This window comes from Erinaceus europaeus, chromosome 1, assembly GCF_950295315.1.
Source record: "Erinaceus europaeus chromosome 1, mEriEur2.1, whole genome shotgun sequence".
Classification (NCBI taxonomy): Eukaryota; Metazoa; Chordata; class Mammalia; order Eulipotyphla; family Erinaceidae; genus Erinaceus; species Erinaceus europaeus.
The window spans coordinates 13465573-13479526 of record NC_080162.1 but is presented as its reverse complement, the minus strand read 5'-3'; the positions used below and the strand labels follow the sequence as shown (position 1 = coordinate 13479526).

Sequence of the window (13954 nt, the reverse complement as noted above, 5' to 3'; positions counted from 1 at the left end):
CAAAAGTTTAACACAGATATATTAGATTTCACCAGTTCCTGTCAATGGCAATGTGTATCTTCCTGGCCTTGAAAAACCCCATCCCTCTCCTGACATCTCTAGTAATTAAGAACAAGAATGCTCAGTATTACATCCTTTATATAAAATTTTCATATCACTTTCAGGTAGTTTGAATTTCTTACCTGCTGCTCTAATTCAAACTGTTTAGCTAACTAAGCTATTTTTGATAGTGGTTTAATAAGAATGTTGTGCTAGATTGTAGCGTGTAGTCTCACTACTCAGCCACCACTGAAGTCCTGTACTTCCCACCGTGGCAGTAACTGTCATAGTTCTCTCAGGGTAGTGAGAGACAGTGACTGCTTCATATACCCCAGTTCATGCGTTTCAACTCTTTAGATTCCACATATTAATGAAGTAAGTAAAGGCTCAAGACAAATGCCCCTTTAATTTAAAATTCACATTCTTGTCCACTCTGTGCTACATTACATCAATTTACTTTACATTTGTTTATTTATTTATTTATATTTATTTATTTTTCCCTTCAGAGTTATCGCTAGGTCTCTAGCAATGTGTCACTGCCCGGCTCCCCATTTATTTATTTTTAAAGATACATTTACTGATTAATGGTAGTCCGAAATAACCATAGCATCACTGGCACATGCAATGCCCAGGGGGTTGAATTTGGGTCCTTATGCTTATAAATTCAGAGCTATAGTCACTAGTCACCTCCCTGGTCACTTTTCTGCACTGAATGTTAAGATTTTACTTAATACTTTTAGTTAAGATGAACTTATTCATCATTCATTTGATTATGGATATCCCAGGAAGAATTTCAAGTACTTCTCTAATTATGAATATTGTCAGTTATCTAATAGTTCGCAATAACAGAGATTTACCAAAAAAACTGCGCTTTTCTCGTCCTGTCTTCAGGAGACAAATTAAAGAGGTTTATGTGAAGACAAAAATATACTGGGTTTGTTATTAACATAAATTGCTGCAGATAGCTTTTTAGTTTTTGTCTCAATTCCCCCAACCTGCTCCACCCCCTTTGGGAAGTAAGTGTTAATTACTTTTTAATGGTTCTGAAAACCTGTTTAACTCACTTAAGAAGTAAGGCTGGTCTAGATTTTGAGTTGCTAGCAGATAGCTTGAGCTCCAGCAAATGGGAAAATGCTGGATAACAAAGCAGTGGGCTACCACTGGCAAAGAGTAAGAATGATAGGAAATAAAGATAAATCTACTGAAACATTTATACATAAATTAATTATAATGTTCACCAAGAGTGAAAAAGGGTTGGGGTACATGTGTGTGAATGCACATGTGTGTATCAAAGTATGTGCATTATATATGGTAATTGTTTTTGTATTTCCACACCTCTGGAAACTATAATAAAATAAAACTTAGGGACAAGAAGGGGAACAAACAAACCAAGTTATTCTTGAATTGAAGGGGACACATTTATGAGTTTGAAGCACGTCACCTTTGGGTGTGTATGTGTGAAAATAAGGCAGTGTGAATTATAGACTAAGCATTTTATATTTTGCAATTCAAATATCTAGACATTAAAAAATACATTTTTATTAAATACATGTGAAAGTGTCTTAGATGAAAAATACATATTTTTATTAAGCATTTGATTATATTCTTTCCTCTGCGTTATTTAATCATTTAGCAAAAAAAAAAAAATCAAGAAAAGAAATCCATTTCAATACAATAATTAAGGGATGTAAATGACAATTCAAAGTTATTAAATTTGTATTTTCAATCTAGTCACTAGTAACAAAGCAACCAAAAATACATTGACTTCAGTGATTCTGAGAGTAGCAATTTACCACTTAGTTTGAAAATCATTCTTATGGGCACAAAAAGGGAGTTTTCACCAAACCTCCACAGGAGGGCACTATAGTGTGACTCTGGTATATGTTGTAATTACAGCAGCTCACTCGGTTAACTGACCCTTGAATAAACATCTAGAGCGAGCATTTTCCCCCCCTGAATTAGAAAATTCTAGTTTTCAAAACTCAAGAGAGCACATTTCATATGTGGTATATGTTTCTTTCCTGTTAAAACAAGAACATAGGTAACTTAATCTTTTGAGGCATATATCCAGCACAAAATCTTACCTCATACTATAGCAAATTGATAAAATGTATGGTCTGGATGAAGCAAAAATCTAACAGATTAAACCTACATAATATTTTAATAAATAACAGAAATATTTTAGCATTATCAGGCTAAATAATCAAAACCAAAAGACATTACATACAGCACATGATCAAATGCATTTATTACTTGCATGTGGTATGTATTTCCAAATAGTTTATGTAAATAATACATATAAATAATATTACTTACAAATGGAATATATTTCCTCTAGTGGTATGTCTAGTTACCTAGATAGTACAAGGGTAAATCAATCTCAGTGAATGTAAAATTGAATCAAAGCATAATTACCAGAATATAGGTTCACTCTGTCTCAATAAGACTTTGTAAGAACCTTTAGTATAAAGATGGAAGTTTGGCTCCCAAATAAGATTGTTCTTGAATGACTCTTGTTGTAACTTTCAATTTCAGTACTGTATTTTCATGTTGCTCTCGGGAAGATAAAATAGTTTAATAGTCTACTAGAATGAAATTCATATAAAAGTAATTATGATCTTGGCAGTTGCCATGTGTTTTGGTGGGCCTTGCCTTATTATTTTTAAGGACTAAAAGAGTGTCCAAAAAGGCTAACTTGAATGTGCAGTCATATCAAAATTGAAAAGTGAAAAGAGAGGTGACTACAGATAAAGATTACAGTCCTATGACTTTACAATAGCAAGTCAGTTTCCATTAAGAAAATGACTCACTTCATTACTTTTCTTTTTTTTTCCAAAATGGCCATTAGGTAAATCTTAATAATGGAAGGAAGGACCGATGAAAAATGCTATATCAACAAACATTAACTTCAGATGGTGGGCATCCCTCTTTACAGTCTGCTATTGATAGCTTTAGTGTCTGAGAACTTATAGTAGAGGTGAAATAATGGTAACCATGGTACACATTTGACAACTCTCTGAACCTGCTTTCTGTATTAGAAATTGATGGCATCATATGTCCAGACAGATTCAAAGCACCTACTTAAAACAGAGAAATTCTCTAAACTTCTGATGGCTCACACCTGGGCTGAATAATTAAATTTGTTGGTAATTAAAATGCTCCTTCACCACTCCCCTGGGGAATATCAAGGCAGACTGTTCTAATTTAAATATCTTTTCTTTTAGCTCATACTTAGAGATTCTTTAGTCAATAAAGATTCGAAGTAGACTTAAAACCAATAAAATAATCTACTTTCACATAATAAAATTACTTTAAATATTATAAAATTGGCAAATTATATATAGTCACATACTTAAATACTATAATTATAGACAATCAAGGCTTTTCATTAGTTTTTTTTTAAATCTACCATCTTGAACATTTAGTTTACTAGATTAATTTATTTAAAATTTATATTTATTTAATTTTTTTAAATGAGTGATTTAATAATGATTGACAAGATTATGGCACAAGAGTGGTACAATTCCACATAATTCCCACCACCAATGTTCCATATCCCATCCCCTTCATTGGAAGGTCCCTATTCCATATATACGTAATTAACAGTTTATAGTCAACAATAAAATATAGTAACAACAAAACGCAGTAGTTTGTACATGTATAACATTTCTCAGTTTTCCGCATAACAATTCAACTCCTTCCAGGTCCTCTGACATCATGTTTCAGGATCTGAACCCTCCTGCCCACCCCAGAGTCCTTTACTTTGGTGCAATACATCAAACCCAGTCCAAGTTTGCTTTGTATTTTTTTTTTATTTTTCAACTTCTTTTTTTAAATTTATTATAGATGATATAATAATGATTGACAAGATTGTGGGATAAGAGGGGTATACTTCTACAATTCCCACCACCAGAGTGCCACATCCCATCTCCTTCACTGGAAGGTTCCCTTATGGACCAAAAATCTTTATGGGGTGCAGAAGATAGGAGTCCTGGCTTCTGTATTTGCTCCTCCACTGGACATGGGCATTGGTATGTGGATCCATACTCCCAGCCTGCTTCTATCTTTCCCTAGTTGGGTAGGGTTCTAGAGAGCTGGAGGTCCAAGTTACATTGGTATGCCCAGGAAAGTCAGCTTGGCATCATGGTGGCAATCCTTTGTCCTTTTTAACACCCCTTTGCCAACTTATCGATGAATTTTAGTATTTGTCTGTGTCTCTTCCTCTATAGTTTCTTTGCTACTGGGCTGGAAGTCCTGCTCTCAATTGGAATTCACAGGCTTACAGCTTTTTTTCTTTTTTCTTGCGGAATGTTGAATAGGTGTCATCCTCCAGCCACTACCTTGACTCCACCACCTAAAATTTATATTTAAACTTTGTTCTAGTGTCAGGCTGCCTTGTGGAGGAGAGAAAGGAGATAAGAGTGGAGAGGGAAGACAAATCTTTATTCACGCGGGCACCTTGGAGTTGGGTGAGAGCACAAGGGTTCAGGCCACGTGGAGCTAGCAAAATGGCCTCCTCCCACTATGCACAGCAACCCTTCTCTGTGTCTGGTTGCTGAGGTGAAAAGGGGCAAAAAAGAGACTGACTCACAGCAGCAGCAGGCTCTATAGGATAAAAACTGGAAGTGGAAGTCCCGACACGATTGGTCGGGAAAGGCACTCCAGGAATAGAGTTTCAACTCTCTCTGGAATTGACAATACCCTGAGGGGACAACATGGTGGAATAAGGCACTCAGGGAATATAGTTTCAACTCTCATGGAATTGACAATATCCTGAGGGGACAACATGGTGGATGTGACTGCATCTGCACAATTTCCCAACATTCTAGTTTTTTTTTTTGAAGTTTGCTTCTATATGTTGCAAATATTTAGTGTACACATTTGATGAGTCTGATATTGGATACACACACACACACACAGACATTCTGTTATTATAGTCAAGTTAATAAACATATCCTCTACTTCAAAAGATTGTGTCCCCGTTTCTTCATCTCAGATGGTACTAACACAATGTGAAAGCAGTTTAAATCCTTTAGTTTTAAGTGCAATGCCATATTGTTAACTATAGGCACTATGCTACAGATGAGATCTCCAGAGCTTATTTATCTCCCATATTTGAAAAATGCCCCCTGCCTTCTCATCCCTGATGATCATTCTATTCTCTGCATCTGGAAGTTGTCTATTTTACATATCTCACATAAATAGAATCACACCTTGTTTTTATGTGAATAACTTATTTTAATTAATATAGTATCTTGCAGATTTATCACTATGTTGTTGCCAATGGTAGAATTTCTGTTGGAAAAACTGAATAATATTCTTTTACATGTATATGTTTTTTCTTTCTCTTTTGTAGAGCTGGGACTCTATGCATGTGCAATTTCACTGTTCTCTGATAACATTTGCATTCTTTTTATTTCAAATAGAAAGATAAAACAATAAATAAAGAGACAAAAAAGAGACAGTGTGCAACTGTAGCTTTCCCAGGTGACATGAAATTCCTCTGTGGTGCCAAGGCTTGAGCATGGGTCATAAACATGGCAAGACATGAACCTTACCCAACCAGTTATCTGCAAACTCATATACCATACTTTCTTCATTTATCTGTTGAGGAGTTATCCCCATATATTGGCTACTGTGAATGCTAAAATGAGAGTGGAAATTCAGGTTTCTCTTCAAGATCCTGATTTCAATTCTTACCCCAAAATGGGACTATTGGATCACATCATAGTTCTAATTTTTATTTCTTTTGAGAAAACTATTTATACACTATGACTGAACCCTAGAATATTTCCAATAATAATATCAATGACTCTCATTTGTATGCATCTTCATCAACACTAGTCATCATTAATAAATGAATATGCTAACAGATATGTTGTAATATTTTATTGTGGCGATATCTTGTTGTTAAAGTTCAGGGCTCCAGCAGGCCGGGTTAGCTTCGCGGCAGTAAACAGAGACTCGTGGACACACGGCTGGGCCAGGAAGCTGTATTTCTTTATTCACGAACAACGATTCATAAACTAACCCAAACCAATCACCACACAGATCTGTCCTGCATCCTTTTCCTCCGGTGGCCGTGCCAAGAACCCTGGAACTACGTAGCATGGGGGCGGGGAGAAAAAGAGGCATGAAACTAGCAAGGGCCAAACCAATTTTCCTGGCGGGGGGAGAGCGAGACCAAACCAATGTGAAGCATACAACAATTCCCCCTTTTCTTTTTAACTAAATGACAATAGTATCAGGGGTGTGGGGTGAACAGAAACCTATATCGTACAGACATTTTTTTTTAAAAAAAAAAGAAACCGGCACAAACATGGAGGAACATGTAAGCAAGTAACAAGAACCAGTGTGCTGCCAAGGGAAGGCCTGAGGGGGACCTTTTTTGCCTCTGGGGGGCATTACTTGCCTTGACGGGCATTTTCTAGCATGGGGGGAGGGTGAGGCCTAGAGTCTCAAGGCAGCTGGCTGCAGTCAGTCTTTGTTTACCAGTAAGTCTGATAGAAGTGCCAGTCCAAAGCAGATGTCCACTGAAGAATGCCAGGGGGTGGAACGTTGTATGAGGAAGGTCAGCTGCTGGAATTCCGCTTTTCTGTAGAGAACTTGAGAGCTGCAATTCACTTACTTATGAAACAAAACTTGTAGCAGGTTAGAAGTTTATCACAATTGATAACTCTATTACAATCATTAGCATAACCATAGCGCAATCTAACGTTTTTTGCGGCGCCCCCAACCCAAACACCATGGAGCCTGACAGGGTCATCTCCTCTGGACCTGCATTCAGACTTCAAGAAAGCTGGGCAGGGGGGTGAGAATGGGTCGATGCATTCTCCCCCCATTATTGTTACAAATAATTATACTGTCACAATTTATTAATAATGCTTTGGCAGTGCCTGGTGGAAATGGAGAGTCAGAAGCACCACCTCTCCCTTACACAGGGGCATATTTGAAAGTTACATTATGAAAGTGGAGAAGGTGGGTCAACATAGACGGACAAAAGAAGTCATGTTATAACCTGCTCCTCAAAGAAAGAATACAGAGATTGAGGTTTCCCAGGTACAAGTTGACGTACTGAAACAAAGAAAGATTAATAGTTAAACTGTACCAGACCTAGATGAGCAGTGGTCTACTACTAGGCAAAGATCTGTATGCCCTCCATAGAAGATTAATGATAGAAATAGCCCTCAGCAAAAGTCAAAAACAATTCTGGGTATGACCTCCCCTGAGAACAGAACGATACTAAGCATTGTACCATTCTTTACCCATTCTTTACAGTTATAGGGGAATAACATGTAGCCTGCCAAAGCCACAAGACTAAGCTGGTTGTTTAGGCAACCTGAATGTAACCTGAAAAAAGTATAAAAGCTAATGCAGTTTCACTATTAAAATGAGTCCAGATTCACCCTCCAATAGAGTGTGGTGTCTATCTGTTCTCCCTCGCGCTGACTCCTGACCCACCTGGGAGGTTGCCTTCAAGACCCCTGACCCTCCTGCTGCTCATCCACTGTGGTGGTCCGTGGCAGTTTTTAATTGAGAAGGAATTTGAAAATTTTACATATCAATAAGTCTATTTAATCTTTTGTTACACCCATTCAAGATGGAGACACACCCCAGGTGTGTGCAGTTTGTTTTTAGACCAACTTAGTTAAAATATATTGATTTTTAACTAATTTTTACCTCAGACTTTAAATGGAAGTTAATTTTATCTTTATGAGAATTATGTTGAAAACCTTTTTCATTTAGACTGGTAAGAATTTAGCCTTAAAGTTACATTTTTAACCTTAAAGTTAATGTTTACCAAACTTTAAACACACATGTAAACATGGTCTTTAATACACAAGGAGAGAAACCTTTGTTACGAAGACATGTCATTTTAAACACGAATTTAGATCTATACTGTCTTAGTTGTTGGGGGGGGTCACCATCTGGAGGTGGCCTCCCTCGCAACTCCACTTCTAGGAATTGTAGGTTGCTATCTCTGGATGAATCTCTGCATATTCTAGCTCGTCTGCCTTCAGACCCAAGCTTGGTATCTCTGCCAGGGGGTCCAGTTTCAGCAGGGAGCCCGCGGTCTCCAGGTGGTCTGGGATCTGTCCAGACTTCATAGCAGGAGGGCGGGTGAGCCAGCCGTGCAGAAGGCGCGGGCCGAGGTGCTCCGGGGTGGTGGCCATGAGAGGCTGCAGCTTTGCCTGCCATGTCTGGTGCCCTGCTCTCTGCGGCAGAGCAGCATGGGAGGAGCCCATGCCCAATGCCACGTGGCGGAAAGCCGGCTCATGCGGGCTGGCATTGGGCTCCTGCGGGCTGGCGCTGGGCGGAAACCACAGAGTGGTCCAGAGATAAATGTTCCAGAAACAGTGAAACAGTCTTGTGAAGAAAGGGCAGAGGCCTTTGGAGATCTCTTCACAAGCAGAAGAGAAGGCCATAGTGCATAGGTAGCCAAATTGTCTTCACTTATCTGAGAGATGCGCAGGTCAGGTTCACGTGGGCGCCATATGTCGTTAATGTTTGTTAATGTTTGGGGCACCAGCAGGCCGGGATAGCTTCGAGGTGGTAAACAGAGACTCAAGGACACACGGATGGGCATAGAATGCAGTTTAATCTTTATTCACGAGCAGGCAAATCACCACACCATGTGCTTCTCCATCTTTCTCCTCCCGGTGGCTGCAGCCGGGACCCTGGAAGTCCGTAGGGGTTCTGGGGGTGGGGACAATGGGGTGTGAAAAACTAGCAGGGCTAAACCACAATCTCCTAGAGGTGGGGGGAAGGAGACCAAACCAAGATGAAGCATACCAACAATTTTCTTTTCCACATTGTATTATGATGTTTCTGTCACTCACCTAATGTTGTATTTTTAACCTTCTTATTGTTAGAAGATAGAAATAACATTATGCTTCAGAACTGGAACACATCTAGGTGAATCAAATGAGATTTTTTAAATAAAAGAAATTTGATTATTGGGGAAGAAACGGAACCTTTTGATTAATCAAACTTTGATTTTATTTTGATATGTTAGATTTTGTGAAAAATGTATTGGCACCTCTTTCTCAATGTGATTAAAAAGTAAATAAATAAAAAGGAAGAGAGGAGGTAAGGAAAGAGAAAAATGGAGGGCAGAAGGGAAGGAAGAAATAAATAGGTAGGTAGGAGAATCGAGTCAGAGAAGGACAAAATGTTTACTAAGTAAAGGTTTTTTGTTTTTTGTGGTAGATCTGTTAGTTTAACATGATGATAAACAATAAGTGGAAAATTGACCTACATATAATATAGATTTCAAAAGATGCACATTAAACATTTTTAGTTACTGACATCAAATCATTTGATTACAACTGAAATTATTATATTTATATATAGTTGTTTAATTCTAAATAAAGATATCAAAAGTACACATAGGAGGAAGAAAATTGTGTAGGCCATATGAAAAATGATGAAATTCAATCCCTATCTTACAATATATATATAAAAAAAAAAACTTGCAGGGAATCAAAGAATGATACATAAAAACCCCAAACTATAGGATTCCTAGAAGGAACAAAAAAAGGGAAAGGAAAGCTTTATATGACATTGGTCTTGGCAATAGTGTCATAGTTATAACATGAAAAGCACAGTTTAAAGTATCTGGACAGAAAATAAATAAATACATAAATAAAATGTCTGATTGAAAAAAAAGTAATGATCAACTGAGTGAGAAAAAACGTACAGAGTAGACATGGATATTTAAAACTAAAATATCTAATAAGAAACTAATTTCCAAAATATATAAGGGACTCCACATCTCAATAGCAAAAGAGCAAAAAAATCCCCTGACTTTAAAATAGGTGAAGACTGACACTTTACTAATGAAGGCATCCATATGGACACAGGTGTATGAAAGTCGTTCAGATCAGTAATCATTGGAAAGGAATGCAGAAATAAAAATTTGAGATATTGTTGTATGCTTCACATTGGTTTGGTTTCGCTCTCCCCCCGCCAGGAAAATTGGTTTGGCCCTTGCTAGTTTCACACCTCTTTTTCTCCCCACCCCCTATGCTACATAGTTCCAGGGTTCTTGGCGTGGCCGCCGGAGGAGAAGGATGCAGGACAGATTTGTGTGGTGATTGGTTTGGGTTAGTTTATGAATCGTTGTTCGTGAATAAAGAAATACAGCTTCCTGGCCCAGCCGTGTGTCCACGAGTCTCTGTTTACTGCCGCAAAGCTAGCCCAGCCTGCTGGAGCCCCAAACTTTAATGACAAATGGCGCCCACGTGGACCTGACCTGCGCATCTCTCAGACAAGTGAAGACAATTTGGCTACCTATGCACTATGGCCTTCTCTTCTGCTTATGAAGAGATCTCCAAAGGCCTCTGCCATTTCTTCATGAGACTGTTTCACTGTTTCTGGAACATTTATCTCTGGACCACTCTGTGGTTTCTGCCCAACGCCAGCCCACAGGAGCCCAATGCCAGCCGCATGAGCCAGCTTTCCACCACGTGGCGCGGGGCTTTGGGCGCGGGCTCCCTCCACGCTGCTCAGACCCCGGGGCACCTCGGCCAGCGCCTTCTGCATGGCTGGCCCACCCGCTCTCCTGCTATGAAGTCTGGACAGATGCCAGATCACCTGGATACCGCGGGCTCCCTGCCGAAACTGGGCCCCCTGGCAGAGATCCCAAGCTTGGGTCTGAAGGCAGACGAGCTAGAATATGCAGAGATTCGTCCAGATATTGCTACTTACAATTCCTGAAGCTGAAGTTGCGCAAGAGGCCACCACTAGACAACGCACTCCCCGAACGGCTAAGACAGTACAGATCTAAATTCATGTTTAAAATGACATGTCTTCGTAACAAAGGTTTCTCTCCTTGTGTATTAAAGACCATGTTTACGTGTGTGTTTAAAGTTTGTTAAACATTAACTTTAAGGTTAAAAATGTAACTTTAAGGCTATATTCTTACCAGACAGAGTTGAATTAAAAAGGTTTTCAATGTAATTCTCATGAAGATAAAATTAACTTCCATTTAAAGTCTGAGGTAAAAATTAGTTAAAAATCAATATATTTTAACTAAGTTGGTCTAAAAAAAATCTGTGCACACCTGGGGTGTGTCTCCATCTTGAATGGGTGTAACAAAAGGTTAAAAAGATGTTGTTGATATGTAAAACTCTCAAATTCCTTCTCAATTAGAAATGTTAGATTGAGCTATGGTTATGCTAGTGATTCTCATGCATGAGGCTTTTTTTCCCCATGATTCTTCTTTTTGCCCTTCCACATTCTATTGTTTAAACTTTAAACAACCTTAAAATCATACTAAAAAAGACTTCCAATTGTAATAGAGTTATTAATTGTGGTAAACTAACCTGCTACAAGTTTTGTTTCATAGTAAGTAAATTGCAGCTGTCAAGTTCTCTACAGAAAAGTGGAATTCCAGCAGCTGACCTTCCTCATACAATGTTCCACCCCCTGGCATTCTTCAGTGGACATCTGCTTTGGACTGAGACTTCTATCGGACTTACACAAAGGCTGACTGCAGCCAGCTGCCTTGGGACTCTAGGCCATACTCCCCCATGCTAGGTAATGCCCACAGGGAAAAAAAAAAGCCCGTCGAGGCAAAAGCCCACAGAGGCAGCAAAGGTTCTTTAAAAAAAAAATAAAGCTTCTGATAAAGCTTTGCCCACAGAGGCAAAAAATGGCCCCCTCAGGCCTTCCCTTGGCAGCACACTGGTTCTTGTTGCTCATTTACATGTTCCTCCATGTTTGTGCCAGTTTCTTTTTTCAAAATGCCTGTATTATATAGGTTTCTGTTCACCCCACACCCCTGCCTGATACTGTGGTCATTTAGTTAAAAAGAAAAGGGGGAATTGTTGGTATGCTTCATCTTGGTTTGATCTCCTTCCCTCCACTTCTGGGAGATTGTGGTTTAGCCCTGGTAGTTTCGCGCGCCCCCTTGTCCCCGCCCCAGAACCCCTACGGACTTCCAGTGTCCCGGCCGCAGCCGCCGGGAGGAGAAAGATGGAGAATCACATGGTGTGGTGATTTGCTCGCTCGTGAATAAAGATTAAACTGCATTCTCTGCCCAGCTGTGTGTCCTCGAGTCTCTGTTTACTGCCGCGAAGCTAGCCCGGCCTGCTGGAGACCCAAACATTAATGACAAATAATATATTGGAGAAGTTTACAATCATGGATTTTATTTCAAATTTTTAAAATTTATTTTAAATTTATTATTGAATAGAGACAGAAATTGAACGGAGAGAGGGAGATAGGGAGGGAGAGAGGCACCACTAGTGAAGCTTTCCTCCTGTAGGTAGGGGACTAGGGGCTTGAACCCAGGTCTTTGTTTTCTTTAATGTGTGTGCTTAAGCAGGTATGTCACCACCTGCCCTCTCCCCACCACAGATTTTGTGTGGAGTTTCATCTTCAGATGAATGGAACAGTACAGCATGCATCTTTAGGCAACATGATGTAACAAAATCTAACAGAAACAGGAACAGAAAATATGGAGACAGTTTCTCCTGTAGAATCACATGAAAGATTCCTAGAGTTCCATGTTCCAGACCTTCTGCAGTGGTGAAGCAGTGAAGCAGGTCTGCAGGTGTCTGTCTTTCTCTCCCCCTCTCTGTCTTCCCCTCCTTTCTCCATTTCTCTCTGTCCTATCTAACAATGACGATATCAATAATAATAACTACAACAACAATAAAAACAAGGGCAACAAAAGGAAAATAAATAAAATAACATATTTCATCAGATTTTAAGATCTTTTCCATTGGCTTTCTTTTTGTATGTTTACTGTTTATCCAAGCTTTTTGACAATTTTCTTTGAAAGAACTGAATTTACGTATACCCTATAAATAATGACGATGCATAGAATTTCGCTAAAACAACTGTGTCCTGTGTCGGATTGCAGAACAATGCTGCAATTCTCACCAGACATCAGTGGCATTTGAGTACAGTTATCTTTTCCTATAGGACCATAGGACACTTATTAAAGTAAATATTGACTAATACAGTATGCATGTTGGTCTGCTTCTAATTCTGCTTCTAAAACCCCTTCTGTTTCATTGGTTTGATCCCCCCTGCTTAACACTGTATTCTATTTACATAACCACTGTTAACTAAGCATCAGCATGCCTCATCTCCAGTGTGTTACAAACTCCTTGAGAGGCTGCTTCTGTCATCTATTTCTCCTCTTACAGAGAAATTCCTATAACCTGCCCAAGCTGGTTTCCGCCCAGGGAGATCTACCTGCGAAGAAGCCCTGGCCCTCTCAACTTACATTGAAAATGGATTCCAGAAGAATTTAAAGACGGGTGCTGTCTTTGTTGATCTCACAGCAGCCTATGACACGGTCTGGCACTGTGGTCTCCTAGTCAAGATCTCAAGATGCCTGCCTCCATGGGTGGCCAACACTATATCGTTTCTTCTCCAAAACAGAAGATTCCGGGTGCATCTGGGTGACAAGTCTAGCAGATGGAGACTTGTCTCAAGTGGCCCCCCCCAGGGCTCTGTTCTGGCTCCTACGCTATTTAATATTTACATCAATGACCTCCCAGAAACTTCTTCAAGGAAGTTCATCTACGCCAATGACATCTGCTGTGCAACTCAGGCATCCAAGTTCGACATCCTCGAGGAAACACTCACGAAAGACATGTCTCTGATATCTGATTACTGTAAAAACTGGTGACTAATCCCTAGCACTGCAAAAACGGTATCCTCTGTTTTCCATCTACACCACGCCTCAGCCTCGCGTGAGCTTAATGTGCAGCTTGACGATACGAGAATCCGGCATGAAGCCCAGCCAGTCTATCTTGGCGTTACTCTCGATCGCACTCTGTCATTTCACGAACATCTCATAAAAACTGCAGCAAAGGTGGGCGCGAGGAATAACATCATTGCAAGACTGACCAGCTCCTCATGGGGCGTGAGCGCTTCCACACTATGGTCATCATCT

General features: G+C 39.5%; 1 protein-coding gene across 1 annotated transcript in view; it reads right to left on the bottom strand.

Moving 5' to 3' along the window:
• CABCOCO1 (ciliary associated calcium binding coiled-coil 1) overlaps nt 1-13954 on the bottom strand; it is a 144702-nt gene that overhangs the window by 35187 nt on the left and 95561 nt on the right. The gene's annotated exons all lie outside the window — the stretch shown is intronic.